Raw genomic sequence first — 18,293 nt, 5'->3', positions numbered from 1 at the left:
CCTTTGCCTGTGGCTGCGGCCTCCATACGGGTGCCGATTCGTGTCCTGGATGCCCCTCTTCTGAACCAGCTCTCTGCTAGTGCCTGAGAAAGAAGTAGAAAATGGCCCTGGGGCTGGTGCTGTGGCGCAGCTAGTTAAAGCCCTGGCCTGAGGCGCCAGCATTCCATATGGGCTCCAGGTTCTAGCCCCAGCTGCTCCTCTTCGGACCCAGCTCTCTGCTATGGTCTGGGAAGGCAGTGGGGGATGACCCAAGTCCTTCAGCCCCTGCACCCGCGTGAGAGACCCGGAGGAAGCTCCTGGCTCCTGGCTTTGGATCAGCACAGCTCCAGCCATTATAGCCATCTGGGGAGTGAGCCAGCGAATGGAGTACCCCTCTCTCTGTCTCTACCTCTCTCTGTAACTGTATTTCAAATAAATCTTTTTTTTAAAAAAAAAGAAGATGGCTCAAGTGGTTGGACACCTGCACCCTCATGGGAGAAGCAGAGGAAGCTCCCAGGTTGTGGCTTTGGATCGGCCCAGCTGCGGCCTTTGGTGGTCATTTGGGAAGTGAACCAGCAGATGAAAGACCTCCCCTCTCTGTAACTCTTCCTCTCAAATAAATAAATAAATAAAATTCTTAACAAAAAATAAATAGGGCCTGTCTGCACCATGGAATGTGATGCAGCCACAAATGAGACAGAATGTCCGGACATGTGTTACAACAATCGGATGTATCTTGAAATCATTTGAAGTGAAAGGAGGCAGACACTGAGGGTCAAAGATTCTATCACTGTATGGTTGTGAAAATTCGTGGAAGCCTGACTTGTTTTTAAAAGATTTTATTTATTTATTTGAGAGGTAGAATTACAGACAGTGAGAGGGAGAAACAGAGAAAGAGAGAGAGAGAGAGAGAGAGAGAGGTCTTCCATGTGCGCATTGACTGCCCAAATGTCCAGCAGTGGCCAAACTGGGGTGATCTGAAGCCACGAGCCAGGAGCTTCCACAAGGTCTCTTATGTGTGAGCAGGGACCCAAGGACTTGGGCCACCCTCCACTGCTTTTCCAGGCGATTAGCAGAGAGCTGGAGTGGAAGCGGAGCAGCCAGAACACAAACTGGCACCCATATGGAATGCCGGCACCACAGGCAGAGGATTAGGCTCCTGGGCCACAGCACCAGCCCCAGAAGCCTGACTCTTGTAGTCCAGTCAGGTTGCAGAGCAGTGTGGTGGACTCAAGGACTGGGGGGAGGTGGGAATGAGAAAGGACCGCTTGATGGAATCAAGATTTCCTGTGGGACTCCTGGGAACCTGGTGGGAATTGATGGAGGTCAGGGTGTCCCAGGATTCTGAAGTGACTGAATGCCACTGAATGGCACACTTCCAAGGGCAAATCTGAGCTTGCGTGAATTTTTCTTCAGTGAGCAGCTTTTAAGTAGCAAACATAGGAGTTTGTAGGGAACCCAGCCTGACATGGCTGCAGCCATCTCGGTCATATCCACCATCACGCACTTTAGGTGAGCCTGGAGGTCATGATGTTACCCGTTAGGATAACCTGCTGCTCTGCTCTGATGCCCTGGAGCATGACTGCCTCCTGAGAACGTCCAGGTGCACCGTGGTCACCGTAAGCCTCCTTTGCCTTTGGAAATCCTTTCTCTCCTGCCTCGTGGAGCGAAGATCTTATGTCTCTTGGCCGCCGGTTCTGCCCCTGAGTCACCTCAGTAAATTACACTTTGTGCCTTCCTGGACTTTCTGTCTCTTTCTCCCATTTCTCCACACCTCTGCCTCTGGCAGCCGGTTAATGAGAGCCAGGTTTTGCCGAATCAGAGAACTCGGGCCAACATCATAAAGTCTGTGTGTCGGGGCCCGCTTTGTGGCACGGCAGGTTAAGCCGCCCTGTGGAGGCTACCATCCAATCTGGGAGCACTGGTTCGTGTCCCAGCTGCTCTGCTTCTGATCCAGCTTCTTGCTACTGCCCCTGGGAAGGCAGCAGCAGATGTCCTGATGCTTAAGACCCTGCCACTTGAGTGACAGTCACACATGGTGTTCCAGCTCATGGCTTCAGCCTGGCTGAGCCCCAGCAGCATTTGTGGTCATTTGGGGAGTGAACCACAGCCAATGGAAGACCTCTTTTTCTGCCCCTCCCTCTCTGTCACTACACCTTTCAAATAAGTAAAATAAACCTTATGGGAAAGAAATAAGATTTGGAGCCGATGTTTTGACGTAGTGGGTAAAGCTGCTGCTTGGGAGGCCTGTGTCCCACACAGGTGTTGGTTCACTTCTGGGCTGCTCTACTTCCAGACCCAGCTCCATGTCAATGGCCTGAGGAAAGCAGCAGAAGAGACGGCCTAAGTGCTTGGGCCACTTCCAACCACTGGGAGTACTGGAAGAAGCTCGTGGCCCAGCCCTGAGAATTATGCCATCTGTGAGCAAACCAGTGAATGGAAGATCAATCTCTCTCTGTCTCTCCCTCTCTCTGTAACTCTTTCAAATAAATCGATCTTTTTGAAAAAAGTACGATAATAAATAGAAACAAGTGGTTTTGAAAAAAAAACACTTAGGCAATGAACTTTTAAAATACTTGTTTAGCAAAGTTGTTGTGCCTACTTGTGTGTGTGTGTGTGTGTATACACACACACACACATATGTAGCATTGATGGGAAAAATGCCTATTTTTGGAAATAAATGAAATAAATACATAAATGTCTGGGAGACCGTTTCCATTTTTTGCAAAACTCTTTTGGGTCTATCAGATCGAGAAACACCTGGGATTTTATAGCTGCTGCTTCATTCCACCTCTTGCCCTGGTGGGCTGTTTCCAATGAAGGGTGGGTGCCTCCTGCCTGCTCAGATGCTGCACTGGGAAAGCAAGACCTCTTGGTCCCCAGAACAGGTTCTTGGGGACCACAACCAGGGTTCCATTTGACCAAGTAACCGTTTAGGCCCGGCCAATCTCCAGGCCCTACTGCCACGCGAAGCTCCCTGATTCTGACACTCTGACCCTGCCGGCCCCACCTTCCCCTTCCTTAAGATTCCCTGAGAGCGTCCGCCAGTCAGAGTCTTCCTTGTGGGCAGGAGGTCAGCAGGCAGGTGAGCTGGACGTGCCTTACCCTCGATTCCCGTCCTCTAAGGGCTACTTCCGATTTATACTCTTCAGAGACGAGCGGCCTGGGATTGCCCTGGACACAGGCAGTCCGTAGTGGACATCCCACCCCGCCCTCGGCACCCAGCGCTCTGTCTGTGGCCCACAGAAAGACCTGTGCCTGCAGAATTATTGCTGGTATACTCTCCAGAGAGGTTGAGGGTCCCAGCTTCGAGCGGGCCCTCCTCTCCCATCCCACTACCCCGTCCACAGCTCACAGCTCCCTGTCATCGCTGGGAGGGGTCCTGGGGATCATGAGCCCTTTCCGTGGCCTCCTGCAGAGCCTTCACGGAGCTGGGCCTGACTCTTTCCTCAAGTCCAGGCCCGCGCTCCTAGGGTCTCCTCCTCCATGCCCATGGGTTTGCTGGCTGCGGTGCCTCCCCGCCTTTCTCCCGACGTGGCTGCACCCGCCCCTCACAACACCGGACCCCCTTTGTTGCCCTCTCTTTCCAGCCTCACCCCGTGCTGGCCTCGGGATCATTTCATCGGTTTTCCCCCTTGATGGCTGTCCACATGGGTAGGTACGGTCGTGCCTCTGTGTGTCCATGTGCCACGCGTGTGTCCGTGAGTGCCACATACAGCCATGGGGTGCTGGCAGACTGGAGTGTGCCTTGTGGTGTTTTCCATTATTGTGGATCATTTTCCAATGTTGCTTCCCCTCTGTCTTCTCGGCCTCCAGTTGGCTATGGCTGCTCTGTGTCAGGTTGCGAGTTCTAATAATGAGCATGTCTTGCCAGGAATATGAAACATTCCTGCAAGAAAGTGTCAAGTGTAATCTCACCGTTCCTGGTTTCTGTGGTACGCCTTTGCCAAGCCTGCTTTCCTTTTGCTCACCTCTGTGTGATTCTGCAGGCCCTGCCCCCCGAGTCTTCATACAGTAAGATGGACATGCACATGCACACACGTGCCTGACCTCTGCCTGATATTTCACGAGAGTTGACAAGTTGCGCCTACCCTCATGTCTCATGTCGATCGTGCTCCTCTCTGTGGTGTAGCCACATCGTGAGGTTTCTGTTCACCACTCCGGATGCTTTTTTGGCGTTTCTGTGTCTGTCTTGTGCTAAGGGAAGTACGTGTAGCACTGTCCTCCCGGTGAGTGTCAGTTTTCCAGAAGCTGCATAATTCACCTGAGTCTTCTCTGTGCCCACCCACGAGGCTCTGCCTCAGTCCTCCCATTGGACACGCAACGCACTATCGTGGGCTTAGAGCCCAGAGTCATGGTCCTTGGCCCGTGGACAGCACCTGGCATCTGCCCAATAGGGTTTGCAGGGTGCACAGCACCCGACTCACCTTGTGGGCACGACAACCCTCTGTCCTCATGCAGGACAGAGGGCTCCTCAGTGGATCCCCAACCAAAAGACACGCCTCATTCACTGGCCAGGGTGTGAATGGTTACGGAGCTCTCATCCTCAGCAACGAGGAGGTGACCCTTACTTTCGTAGGCCTAATGTACTCTGTGCGTGCTTATGGGAGCTATGGGGGTCTGGAGGTCTCGTCTCCCCTGAGGCAGGTAGCAGGGTCTGCTTTCAAAGCACAGCCCCCCTTTGAGTGGGAACTGTGTGCAAGGGGGCTGTGCTTTGCAAGGGAGAGTCTGTACGCTGGTCTTCAAGTAGAGGCCTGGATAAGAGACCAGGACGTTTGCACAGCCCTTGCCTGAGGCGCTCCTGCGATTCCTTCTCTGAGTAGTAGACGATGGGGGTGGGGGTCGCAGGTGCCTGCCGAAGGGTTGCTGGTGCTGCTTTGTTGTTCAAGGAAATTTGAGAGGCAGTGCCCTCGTCGCTTGAATGTGAAGGTGCCTGTCTGTTTACGTCGTAGCTCACGGTTTGCAAGGTGTCAAAATGAATTCTCTTTTCCTCCTACGAAAAAACTGAGGGCAGTTCAGGATGCTGATGCTTGTGATCCTTACCATTGACAGATCACTTGTATGCACAAAAAAGAAAAACAGAAAAAGCATTCTCCAGGAAAGTGTGACCTCTATTAAAGTATGATATTAGATTAGTGGCCAAACTTCAAGGACAATGCATAGATGTAAATCCTCACCCAGTCTCCAAAACCCCGCTAACACAGTGACACCTTTAAAACTTAAGAAAGAAAACGAAACAGAAAGACTCGTATGTACGCTTCTGCGGCTTTCTGCTGCCAATGGAAAGGTGCAGGCATCCATTTTCTTCATCAAAGGGGTTCTACAGAGTGCTCCTTTATCACCGAGAGGCACACGGCCAGCTCGTCCTCACAGGGCAATGCGTGTGCTGAGGGAGGTTTAAAGTCACACCCCTGACCGCTGAGAAGCAGCTCTGGTCAACAGCTCGTCACACAGGGAGGAGTGTTGGGGTGAGAATGAGAGGACGCCTGCCCCCGAGCAATGCTGTGGGGCGCCACCTCCACAATGACCCCAACTGGGAGAAAGCTTCCAGAGGGTTGGGAGATGGTTTTGGCTTTTCAGAAACTTTTCCCCCAGATTGCTTGAAGTGCCCACCTGGGCTAGGAGCTTCCGCAATGACTTTTCCTACATCATGGCTGTTGACAGGAGAAAGAAAAGCCCATTTGATTATAGGCCCTTTGATCCTCGAGCAAAATGCTAATGGGCTAGAACACAAGTTGTGCCCCCAAATCATCAACACTTGTTTTGGGGGATTTTATTCTTAGTGCCCTGAAGTTGACTGAGATGTTACACAGTTCCCACTCAAGACTCATAGTATCTTCCTTTTGTTTTAACTCGGCAGGTGGTGTTTGGATGCAGCCTGCAATTCCGGATGCATTTCCAGTCGCTGGTCCCCAGGGAATGTGGAGTTACTTCAACATCTTGGTTTGGTGGTGTTGCCGTTCTGTTTCTTTCACAGGGTTCCTGGTTGGCACAAAAAATACATGTTTTCTACCTCTGAGTCTCTCTATCTCTCTCATTCTCTCTCTCTCTCTCTCTCTCTCTCTGCGTCTTTCATTCTCTCTCCCCCATTCTCTCTCTGCCCCTCCTACTTCTCTATCTACTGTGTGTCTATCCACCTACCTCTATTGTATACCTGTCAGCTCACTATCATGCATGCAACTATAATCAGATATCTCTGCTTCTGTGTGCATCCTTCTGTATCTAATCTGTATCCATCTGTTTTTCTCAGTCTCTGCATGCAGTTATCCTTTTCTTTTAGTCTATATACATTTTATATCCTTCTGTGCGTTCACGTGGTCTTCTAGATAGGACCTGTAAATTTATCTGTGTGTATAAGTGCATCTGTCTTGGCTATATCAGTCCTCGGTCAGTGGCCATCAATCTAGCTCTGCATTTCTGTCTATGTAAATATTTCCACTTCCCTCTACATCTATCTCTCCACGCAAACGTCTGCCTACTTACCAAGCAACCTATCTAGTGACCTACCCTTCTCTCTGCTGGGAGAGAAGACAATTCTATTCCCACTGGTACAAAATTGGATAGAAAACCATACACAAACCTATATGGAAGTGCTGGATAGAAGGCATTGGGGCAGTGGGCCACAGCGTGTGGTGAGAGGATTTGATAGTGGGACTTGACATATTCCCTTCAGATCATTCTCTTAAGGAGGCATTGCTGTTTTAGTCAGAGATATAATTTGATCATTGGTGTTGGAAAGTGCGACGTTGAAAGTGTGTGTTTCACGCTTGAAAAGGTGGAGCCAAACATGGATACAGAATAGTATTCAAATCCTGTGCGGTATAAACATATAGTAGGAACATGCTATCCTATACTATGGTATATGTGTCTAAAACAAGAGGAACTTTCTGGAGCCTGCTGGGGCTTGCATATTTGCAAGAAGCATGCCCTGGTGATGGAATGGCGGATGCTTCCTGTAGTTCTTTTTCAGTAATTTTAAACATCATTTCAGAGAGTTCGGCGTGTATATATTTTTTTGCAAGTAAGCAGCCGTTTTTTAATTTATTTTGAAATGTCTACACCCGTATATTTCAAGAAAACCTATCAGTTTTGTCTCCAAGAGGTTTGAAGCATAAAAGAAAATGATGTAATTGTGCCATTTTAAACGTACAACAGACTTTTATGCTAAAAGTTAGAACTGGATGATTAGAGAGATGTTTGTACCAGAGTTTGAATTCCAGTCTAACTTTTTTGTTGTTGTTGTTGTTCAAGTGTTACCATCTTCTTATCTGTAGTTCCAGCTTTGAGGAATACGATGATAATATAGGCAAAGCTACTTTCTGGGAGTATTTTTCTTTTTTTAAACTTTTATTTAGCAAATATAAATTTCCAAAGTACAGCTTATGGATTATAGTGGCTTTTTCCCACCCCCATAACTTCTCTCCCGCCCACAACCTTCCCAACTGCCGCTCCCTCTCCCATTCCATTCACATCAAGATTCATTTTCAATTATCTTTATATACAGAAGATCAATTTAGCATATATTAAGTAAAGATTCCAACAGTTTGCACCCACACAGAAACACAGAGTGTAAAACACTGTTTGAGTACTGGTTATAGCATTAATTCACATTGAACAACACATTAAGGACAGAGATCCTACATGAGGAGTAAGTGCACAGTGACTCCTGTTGTTGACTTAACAAATTGACACTCTTGTTTATGGCGACCGTAATCTCCCTAGGCTCTTGTCATGAGTTGTCAAGGCTATGGAAGCCTTTTGAGTTCACCGACTTCGATCTTATTCAGACAAGGTCATAGTCAAAGTGGAGGTTCACTCCTCCCTTCAGAGAAAGGTACCTCCTTCTTTGATGGCCCGTTCTTTCTACTGGGATCTCACTCACAGAGATCTTCCATTTAGGTGTTTGTTTTTGTTTTTGTTTTTGTTTTTGTTTTTTTTTTTTTTTTGCCAGAGTGTCTTGGCTTTCCATGCCTAAAATACTCTCATGGGCTCTTCAGCCAAATCCGAATGCCTTAAGGGCTGATTCTGAGGCCAGAGTGCTGTTTAGGACATCTGCCATTCTATGAACCTACTGTGTATCCCGCTTCCCATGTTGGATCGTTCTCTCCCTTTTTTATTCTATGAGTTAGTATTAGCAGACACTATCTTCTTTCTGTGATCCCTTTGACTCTTAGACCTATCAGTATGATCAATAGTGAACTGAAATTGATCACTTTGACTAGTGCTATGGCATTGGTACATGCTATCTTGATGGAATTGAATTGGAATCCCCTGGCACATTTCTAACTCTACCTTTGGGGCAATTCAGCTTCAGCATGTCCCAAATTGTACATCTCCTCCCTCAATTATTCCCACTCTTAAATTTAACAGAGATCACTTTTCAGTTAAATTTGAACATCTAAGAGTAATTGTGTGTTAATTACAGAGTTCAACCAATAGTATTAAGTAGAACAAAAAAAAATACTAAAAGGGATAAAGTATTAAGTTGTACATCAACAGTCAGCACAAGGGCCGATCAAGTCACTCTTTCACATAGTGTCCATTTCACTTCAACAGGTTTCCTTTATGGTGCTTGGTTAGTTGTCACCGATCAGGGAGAACACATGATATTTGTCCCTCTGGGACTGGCTTATTTCACTCAGCATGATGTGCTCCAGATTCCTCCATTTTATTGCAAATGACCAGATTTCATTGTTTTTTTACTGCTGTATAGTATTCTATAGAATACATGTCCCATAATCTCTTTATCCACTCTTCTGTTGATGGGCATTTAGGTTGATTCCAGGTCTTAGCTACTGTGAGTTGAGCTGCAATAAACCCTGAGGTGCAGACAGCTCTTTTACTTGCCAATTTAATTTCCTTTGGGTAAATTCCAAGGAGTGGGATGGCTGGGTGGTATGGTAGGGATATATTCAGGTTTCTGAGGAATCTCCAGACTGACTCCCATAGTGACTTTACCAGTTTGCATTCCCAGCAACAGTGGGTTAGTGTCCCTTTTCCCCCACATCCTCGCCAGCATCTGTTGTTGGTAGATTTCTTTTTTTTTTTTCAAAGTTCTTTTCAAAAGCCTCTATTCTGTCTTTTTTTATCTTTTATTTAGTAAATATAAATATTCAAAGTACAGTTTATGGATTACAATGGCTCCCCCCCCCATAATTTGCCTCCCACTCACACCCCTCCCATCTCCCGCTCCCTCTCCCATTCCATTCACATCAAGATTCATTTTCAATTATCTTTACATACAGAAGATCAATTCAGTATATATTAATTAAAGATTTCATCATTTTGCACCCACACAGAAACACAGAGTGTAAAATAATGTTTCAGTACTAGTTATAGCATTACTTCACATTGGACAACACACTAAGGACAGATCCCACTTGAGAAGTAAGTACACAGTGACTCTTGTGGTCAAACTAACAATTTGACACTCTTGTTTATGGCATCAGTAATCTCCCTAGGCTCTTGTCATGAGTTGCCAAGGCTGTGGAAGCCTTTTGAGTTTGCCGACTTCAATCTTATACCGACAGGGTCATAGTCAAAGTGGAGGTTCACTCCTCCCTTCAGAGAAAGGTACCTCCTTCTTTGATGGCCCCGTTCTTTCCACTGGGATCTCACTTGCAGAGATCTTCCATTTAGGTCTTCTTTTTTTTTCAAGGGTGTCTCAGCTTTCCATGCCTAAAATACTCTCATGGGCTCTTCAGCCATATCCGAATTCCTTAAGGGCTGATTGTGAGGCCAGAGTGCTATTTAGGACATCTGCCATTCTATGAACCTACTGTGTATCCCGCTTCTGATGATGGATCATTCTCTCCCTTTTTGATTCTATCAGCTAGTATTAGCAGACACTAGGCATGTTGTGTGATCCCTTTGACTCTTAGACCTATAAGTGTGATCAATTGTGAACTGAAATTGATCACTTGGACTAGTGAGATGGCTTTGGCACATGCCACCTTGAAGGGATTGTATTGGGATCACATGGCATGATTCTAACTCCACCATTTGGGGCAAATCCAATTGAGCATGTCCCAAATTGTACATCTCCTCCCTCTCTTATTCCCACTCTTATATTTAACAGGGATCACTTTTCAGTTATATTTAAACACCTAAGAATAATTGTGTGTTAATCACAGAGTTCAAACAACAGTACTAGAACAAAATAAAGAGAAAATACTAAAAGGGATAAAGTATTACATTGTACATCAACAGTCAGCACAAGAGCTGATCAAGTCACTGTTTCTCATAGTGTCCATTTCACTTCGACAGGTTTCCCCTTTGGTGCTCAGTTAGTTGTCACCGATCAGGGAGAACATATGATATTTGTCCCTTTGTGACTGGCTTAATTCACTCAGCATGATGTGCTCCAGATTCCTCCATTTTATCGCAAATGACTGGATTTCATTGTTTTTTTACTGCTGTATAGTATTCTATAGAATACATGTCCCATAATCTCTTTATCCACTCTTCTGTTGATGGGCATTTAGGTTGATTCCAGGTCTTAGCTACTGTGAGTTGAGCTGCAATAAACCCTGAGGTGCAGACAGCTCTTTTATTTGCCAATTTAATTTCCTTTGGGTAAATTCCAAGGAGTGGGATGGCTGGGTGGTATGGTAGGGATATATTCAGGTTTCTGAGGAATCTCCAGACTGACTCCCATAGTGACTTTACCAGTTTGCATTCCCAGCAACAGTGGGTTAGTGTCCCTTTTCCCCCAATCCTCACCAGCATCTGTTGTTGGTAGATTTCTGTATGCGAGCCATTCTAACCGGGTGAGGTAACACCCCATTGTGGTTTTGATTTGCATTTCCCTGATGGCTACTGATCCTGAAGATTTTTTCATGTGTCTGTTGGCCGCTTGGATTTCCTCTTTTGAAAAATGTCTATTTAGGTCCTTGGCCCAAATCTTAAGTGGGTAGTTTGTTTTGTTGTTGTGGATTTTCTTGATCTCTTTGTAGATTCTGGTTATTAATCCTTTATCGGTTGCATAGTTTCCAAATATTATTTCCCATTCTGTTGGTTGCCTCTTCACTTTCCTGACTGTTTCTTTTGCAGTACAGAAACTTCTCAATTTGATGCAATCCCAAATGTTAATTTTGGCTTTCACTGCCTGTGCCTCCGGGTTATTTTCCAAGAAGTCTTTGCCGATACCTATATCTTGCAAGGTTTCTCCAATGTTCTATGATAAGTTGATGGTGTCAGGTCGTAGATTTATGTCTTTAATCCATGTTGAGTGGCTTTTTGTGTAAGGTGTAAGGTAGGGGTCTTGCTTCATGTTTCTGAACATGGAAATCCAGTTTTCGCAGCACAATTTGTTGAATAGACTACCCCTGCTCCAGGAATTGGTTTTAGATCCTTGATCAAATATAAGTTGGCTGTAGATGTTTGGATTGACTTCTGGTGTTTCTACTCTGTTCCATTGGTCTATCCATCTGTTTCTGTACCAGTACCATGCTGTTTTGATTACAACGGCCCTGTAATATGTCCTGAAATCTGGTTATGTGATGCCTCCGGCTTTGTTTCTGTTGTCCAAGATTGCTTTAGATATTCGAGGACTCCTGTGTCTCCATATGAATTTCAGCATCATTTTTCCAGATCTGAGAAGAATGTTTGGTATTTTCATTGGTATTGTATTGAATCTATAACTTGCTTTTGGGAGAATGGACATTTTGATGATATTGACTCTTCCAATCCATGAGCATGAAAGATGTTTCCATTTTTGATATCCTCTTCTATTTCTTTCTTTAAGATTTTGTAATTCTCATCGTAGAGATCTTTGACGACCTTGGTTAAGTTTATCCCAAGGTATTTGATTGTTTTTGTGCCTATTGTGAATGGGATTGACCTTAGAAGTTCTTCCTCAGCCATGGCATTGTCTGTGTATACAAAGGCTGTTGATTTTTGTGCATTGATTTTATATCCTGCTACTTTACCAAACTCTTCTATGAGTTCCCATAGTCTCTTAGTAGAGTTCTTTGCATAATAAATAAAGAATCACATCATCTGCAAAGAGAGATACTTTGACTTCTTCCTTCCCAATTTGTATCAATTTAATTTCTTTTTCTTGCCTAATAGCTCTGGCTAAAACATCGAGAACTATATTGAATAGCAGTGGTGAGAGTGGGCATCCCTGTCTGGTACCAGATCTCAGTGGAAATGCTTCCAACTTTTCCCCATTCAATAGGATGCTGGACGTGGGTTTTTCATAAATTGCTTTGATTGTATTGAGGAATATTCCATCTATACCCAGTTTGCTTAGAGTTTTCATCATGAAAGGGTGTTGTATTTTATCAAATGCTTTCTCTGCATCTATTGAGATAATCATTTGGTTTTTCTTCTGCAGTTTGTTAATGTGGTGCATCACATTCATTGATTTGCGCACATTGAACCATCCCTGCATACCAGGGATAAATCCCACTTGGTCTGGTGGATGATCTTTCTGATGTGTTGTTGCATTCTATTGGCCAGAATTTTATTGAGGCTTTTTGCGTCTATGTTCATCAGGGATATTGGTCTGTAATTTTCTTTCAATGCTGCATCTTTTTATGGCTTAGGGATTAAGGTGATGCTGGCTTCATGGAAAGAATTTGGGAGGATTCCCTCTTTTTTGATTGTTCTGAATAGTTTGAGAAGAATTGGAGTTAGTTCTTTTTAAAATGTCTGGTAGAATTCAGCAGTGACTCCATCTGGTCCTGGGCTTTTCTTTGTTGGGAGGGCCTTTATTACTTATTCAGTTTCTGCCTCTGTTTTGGGTCTGTTTAGGTTTTCTTTTTTTTAATTTTTTTTGACAGGCGGAGTGGATAGTGAGAGAGAGAGAGAGACAGAGACAAAGGTCTTCCTTTGCCGTTGGTTCACCCTCCAATGGCCACCGCGGCCGGCGCGCTGCGGCCGGCGTACCACGCTATCTGATGGCAGGAGCCAGGTACTTATCCTTGTCTCCCATGGGGTGCAGGGCCCAAGGACTTGGGCAATCCTGCACTGCACTCCCTGGCCACAGCAGAGATCTGGCCAGAAAGAGGGGCTACCGGGACAGAATCTGGCGCCCCGACAAGGGCTAGAACCCAGTGAGCTGGCGCTGCAAGGCAGAGGATTATCCTAGTGAGCCGTGGCGCCGGCCTTGTTTAGGTTTTCTATATCTTCATGGTTCAATTTAGGTAGGTTGCATGTGTCCAGGAATCTACCCATTTCTGATAGATTTCCCTGTTTGCTGGCATACAACTCTTTGTAGTAATTTCTGATGACTCTTTTTATTTCTATGGTGTCTGTTGTTACGTTTCCTTTTTCATCTCTGATTTTATTGATTTGGGTCTTTACTCTTCTTTTTTTAGTTAGCTGGGCCAATGTTATGTCAATTTTGTGTATTTTTTCAAAAAAACAGCTCCTCGTTTGGCTGATTTTTTGCTAATGTTTTCTTAGATTCAATCCTGTTGATTTCTTCTCTGATTTTAAGTATTCCTCTTCTCCTGCTAGTTTTGGGTCTGGTTTGCTGCAGTTTTTCTAGATCCTTGAGATGCACTGAAAGCTCATTTATTTGGTGCCTTTCCAATTTCTTGATGTAGGCACCTATTGCTATAAACTTTCCTCTTACACTGCTTTTCCTGTATCCCATAAGTTTTGATATGTTGTGCTGTTGTCCTCATTTACTTCCAGAAAGTTTTTGATTTCTCTTTTGATTTCTTCTATGACCCAGTGTTCATTCAGGAGCATGTTGTTCAATACCCATGTGTTTGCATATGCTCTAGGGATTCCTGAGTTGCTAATTTCCAACTTCATTCCACTGTGGTCTGAGAAGCTGCATCGTATGATTCTAATTCTTTTGAATTTGCTGAGACTTGCTTTATGGCCTAGTATGTAGTCAATCCTAGAGAAGGTTCCATGTGCTGCTGAGCAGAATGTAAATTCTTTAAGTGTAGGATGAGAAGTTCTGTAGATATCTGTTACATCCATTTTGACTATAGTGTCATTTAAATCTACTGTTTCCTTGTTGATCTTCTGTCCAGTTGATCTGTCTTTCTGAGAGTGGAGTATTGAAGTCCCCCACTACTATTGCATTGGAGTCTAAGTCTCCCTTTAAGTCCCTTAACATATCTTTTAAATAAACCGGTGCCCTGTAATTAGGTGCATATACATTGATAATCGTTATATCTTCCTGTTGAATAGATCCCTTCATCATTATATAGTGCCCCCCTTTGTCTCTCTTAACAGTTTTGTGTTAAAGTTTATTTTGCCTGATATTAAGATGGCTATACCAGCTTTTTTTGGTTTCTGTTGGCATGGAATATCTTTTTCCAGCCTCTCACTTTCAGTCTGCATGCATCTTTGTAGGAAAGATGTGTTTCTTGTAAGCAGCAAATAGATGGGTTTTGTTCCTTAATCCATTCAGCTAGTCTGTGTCTTTTAATTGGAGTGTTGAGGCCATTAACGTTCAATGTGACTATTGATAAGTAGTAACTTTGCCCTGCCATTTTCCCAAAGATATTTTCTAATACATGCTTTGAACTTCGTGTGATCTTTTACTGTGAGGTTTTCTTCATTTACCTTCTTTCATATTCGTGACCATGTTTCTGTTTTTCTGTGCTTCACACATCTTTAAGCATCTTTTGCAGGGCTGGACGGGTGTCAACAAAATCTTTCAATTTCTGTTTGCTGTGAAAGGTCTTTATTTCACCTTCATTCACAAATGAGAGCTTTGCAGGTTATAATATTCTGGGCTGGCAGTTTTTCTCTCTTCGTGCCTGGGCTATGTCTTACCATTCCCTCCTAGCCTGTAGAGTTTCTGATGAGAAGTCTGCTGTGAGTCTAATTGGAGATCCTCTGAGGGTAACCTGGCGTTTCTCTCTTGCACATTTTAGGATCTTTTCTTTATGTTTCACTGTGGTGAGTTTGATTACAATGTGTCATGGTGAGGATCTCTTTTGGTCATGTTTACTGGGGGTTCTATGAGCTTCCTGTACTAGGATGTCTCTGTCCTTCTCCAAACCTGGGAAGTTCTCTGCTAGTATCTCACCAAAAGGCCTTCTAATCCTTTCTCTCTCTCCATGCCTTCAGGAACTCCTAGAACCCGAATGTTGTTTTTTTTAATAGTGTCCTGTAGATTCCCAACAATGTTTTTTAAATTTCTCATGTTCTTCTTTTCTTTGGTTTGACTGTATACTTTCCTGTGCTCTGTCTTCTAAGTTCAATATTCTCTCTTCTGCTTCACTGGCTCTGTTTTTAAGGCTCTCTGATGTGTTTGTCATTTGATCTATTGAATTCTTCATTTCATTTTGATTTCTCTTCACTATCACACTTTCATGTTCTACTAGTTTCTGCATTTCAGTTTGATTCCTCCTTAAGATTTCGTTTTCACGAGAGAGATTTTCTATCCTGTCCAGTAAGGATTTCTGTAGTTCAAAAATTTGTTCTTGAAAACTTCTAAATGTTCTTATCATAAATTTTTTGAAATCCGTATCTTGCATTTCTTCTATCTCATCATCTTCATAATCTTGGATTGGGGTGTCTTGTTCATTTGGGGGGGCGTCATAATGTCTTCCTTGTTCTTGTTTCCTTGGTTTCTGTGTTTGTTGCTTGGCATTGTGGAGATATTCTTTGGTTTCTTCTTCCCTCGCTGTGGTGTTTTTTCTCGTTATACTATGACTGTATTAAGTGGACTGTCTGCTTTTGATGGATCCTTAGAGGCTCCTGATGGGTGTGGCCAGAGAGCTCTGTTTGGTTCTTCAGGGTTAAGGGTGTGCCAAAGCTGACACACCCAGGTTAGGCGTGGTAAATCTTCCTCTCTCTCTCTCACTCTCTCTCTCTCTCTCTCTCTCTCTCTCTCGATTCAGAAGGGAAGTAATTCCGCACAGCTGAGCGGAATTGAAGGCAGTCAATTTCTGATCTCTGCCTCCTGTGGGTTTAATATTCGTCTGCTCTGTCCCAAGAACCCCACAAAGGGTTTATGCAGTCCTCAGTGTAAGCTCAAATTTCTCTGCCATCTCCCACCGGGTTGCCAAGGTTACCGAGTTTGTGTACTCTCCCGAGAGCACTCATGTCTCCTTGAGTTCTCTCCCACACCTTCAGTTCTTCACAGTCTCAGTTCATTATCTCCACACATTCACCAGGTCCCAACCTCCTGTTATTTCACTCCCCCAGAGTCAGGTTTTTCTGCTTGGCTAATGGCAGGCACAGCCCCTATGTATGTCCAAAACGGCGCCTGCTCTTTGTCTTGCTTGCCCTTGAACGGTGAGTGGAGAGAGAGATTCATGTCCATACTGGTCCATTTTTTTTCCCTCTCTCCTCTAGTTAGCCTGGTGAAATTTCCCCCACGGGACCTCAAGCCTCGTTCCCTCTAGGCTCCTCCTTCCGCTTTCCCGCCAGTGTCTCAGGCGACTGGGGTTTTGGCTCACCTCCCTTTCCACTGCTGGTGCGTAGATTCCATGGCTGGGGTTCCGAGCCATGGGCGGCCGTGCCCTCCACGTGGGTCCACTGTGAACCAGCAGTTCCGGAAGAGTTTCCTCTGCTGTTTCTTCCCTAACTCTTCCTTGAAACTGCAGTATCTCCACTTGTATTAAACTGTCTTTTCCCGGACTGTCAATGTGCTCCCTTCCTATTCCACCATCTTGGGAATATCTTGGTGTGTATATTTTTAAATTGAGGACCTAAATGGAGCCATAAATGGCATTTTTCCTGGAAGAGAACGGTTGACAGGGATGTGTAGAGGCAGTGAGAGTGCATTACATGCATGGATCCCAGGCATTGTGGTTCTGTGTGCGCTTGTGTATACGCACATGTGTGCCTGTTCGTGCTTGTACTGGGGCTTGAGGGTGCTCCGTCACATGTATTCTGTAAAACGTGTGGCAGGTGCAGCTGAGGGGAGACTGAAGCAGCTGAGTCACCTGTCATTCCTTGTCCCCCGTGGTCTCTGTCGTCATGACACCAGGGCCCTGAGCTCTCTGACACAGAGGGCGCCAAACCCATGAGATCGTAGACCCTTGTCCAAGAAAGGTTTTGTGTAGGAGAGCCCCAAAGCATGACTATCTCATCGTCACTGTACACTAAAAATTCCATCTAGGAGTGTGTGCTTCCACAAAGGCAGACATGCCAGCGGTCGCCAAGGAGATGACCTCTTTGCTTTAAGAAACCAACTTCGAGGTCAGTGGTGCACAGGCTGGGTGTACAGATGAGTTGTACTGCGTGCAGGTGGAGTGCAGAGAGAACAGCCAAGCGTGTTCTGCAAGTGAGTGGGAGTGGGAAGATGGGAAGAGCAAGACAAAGAGAATGCCTGCCTCTCCCACAGTGCATGTTCCCAGCACTTTGGCCGCTGCATTCAACAGTTGGGGAAACACTGGAAGCCATGGTTGCAAAGAGATTCCCCAAAAGCAGTGTGAGAAAGTGAGCCTTTTCAAGAAAGTTGTCCAAGCTGCTCTTACGTTAGGAACTTTGGTTTCATGTAGTGCACAGGGGAGCACGAGGAATAGGGAATGCGTTGGAAGCACCCACATCAATAGGGTAAGGTGAGCGTGTGTCACATGCCCTCCCCTGGGTCGGTCCTCCCATGAAACTTACACTCTGCAAGCCAGTTTAATGTTGTTTGAGAGCTGGGGCAGGGGGGGAGACGCATTTTTGCTTCCAGTGCGGACAGAGTCCCAGAAAGCCTGCTGAAGTCACGTTCGAGTGTCTGGGGCGGAGGCAATGGTGAAAGCTGGAAACATTTTTGAATGCAGGAGAAGGAAGAAAAGATATGTGATATCCACTTTCCCGGGTCGGATTAAGCTATCAGTCCTCCTTCATGGGGTCTTGCATTCTGGAGCTGGGGATGGGAGCAGGTTGAGAAAAGTGCCCCCAGGTCATGGGTTTAATTTCCTATCTCTTTGGCACCTTACAGATCAGCCACTGAAAGGGAGCCAGTGCTAGGTCTCCACGGCTGGCCTCATCTGGTCTGTGGAAGGACGGTGTGTTTCACAGCAGGTCAGAGGTCTACTGACAGGCAGCAGCTGGACGTGACAAGCGAGAGCTCCAGCTCCCAGGAGAAGACTCACCGCGACCCACATGACACTGGGTGAGACTCCTCTCTGCTAAAGATCCACCTGCAACCATTCCCTAGTGACATCTGGGGGGTGCGCGGTGCTATTCCCTGCTGCTCATGCTGCAGTCACTTGTGTGATAATGGGATGTCACAGATTCAGGGTGGGTGGCAGAGGATTTTAAGCACCACACAGACCTGCAGGTCTCAGCCCAGGCCCAGTGTGGGCAGCAGCCATTATCGAGTTGCAGGTGATTATGGGGGAAACTCTGCACTCTGTGTGCAAGCTCCTGAACATGGCTCTGTGCTGGTACCC

General features: G+C 45.4%; 1 protein-coding gene across 1 annotated transcript in view; it reads left to right on the top strand.

Annotated features, from left to right (window-relative positions):
- The window catches only part of LOC149119763 (uncharacterized), a 41,129-nt gene that overhangs the window by 15,738 nt on the left and 7,098 nt on the right, over positions 1–18,293 (top strand). Inside the window, exons 2-3 of the mRNA XM_089324607.1 lie at positions 5,840–5,927; positions 17,840–18,013. The gene's annotated coding sequence lies outside the window, so the exon portion shown is untranslated. The remainder of the gene's footprint in view (positions 1–5,839; positions 5,928–17,839; positions 18,014–18,293) is intronic.

This window comes from Oryctolagus cuniculus, chromosome X (genome assembly GCF_051225735.1).
Source record: "Oryctolagus cuniculus isolate XC-2025 breed Fujian yellow rabbit chromosome X, ASM5122573v1, whole genome shotgun sequence".
In the NCBI taxonomy this organism is placed as follows: Eukaryota; Metazoa; Chordata; class Mammalia; order Lagomorpha; family Leporidae; genus Oryctolagus; species Oryctolagus cuniculus.
The sequence above is the reverse complement of the archived record's forward strand: the minus strand, read 5'-3'. Positions and strand labels throughout refer to the sequence as shown.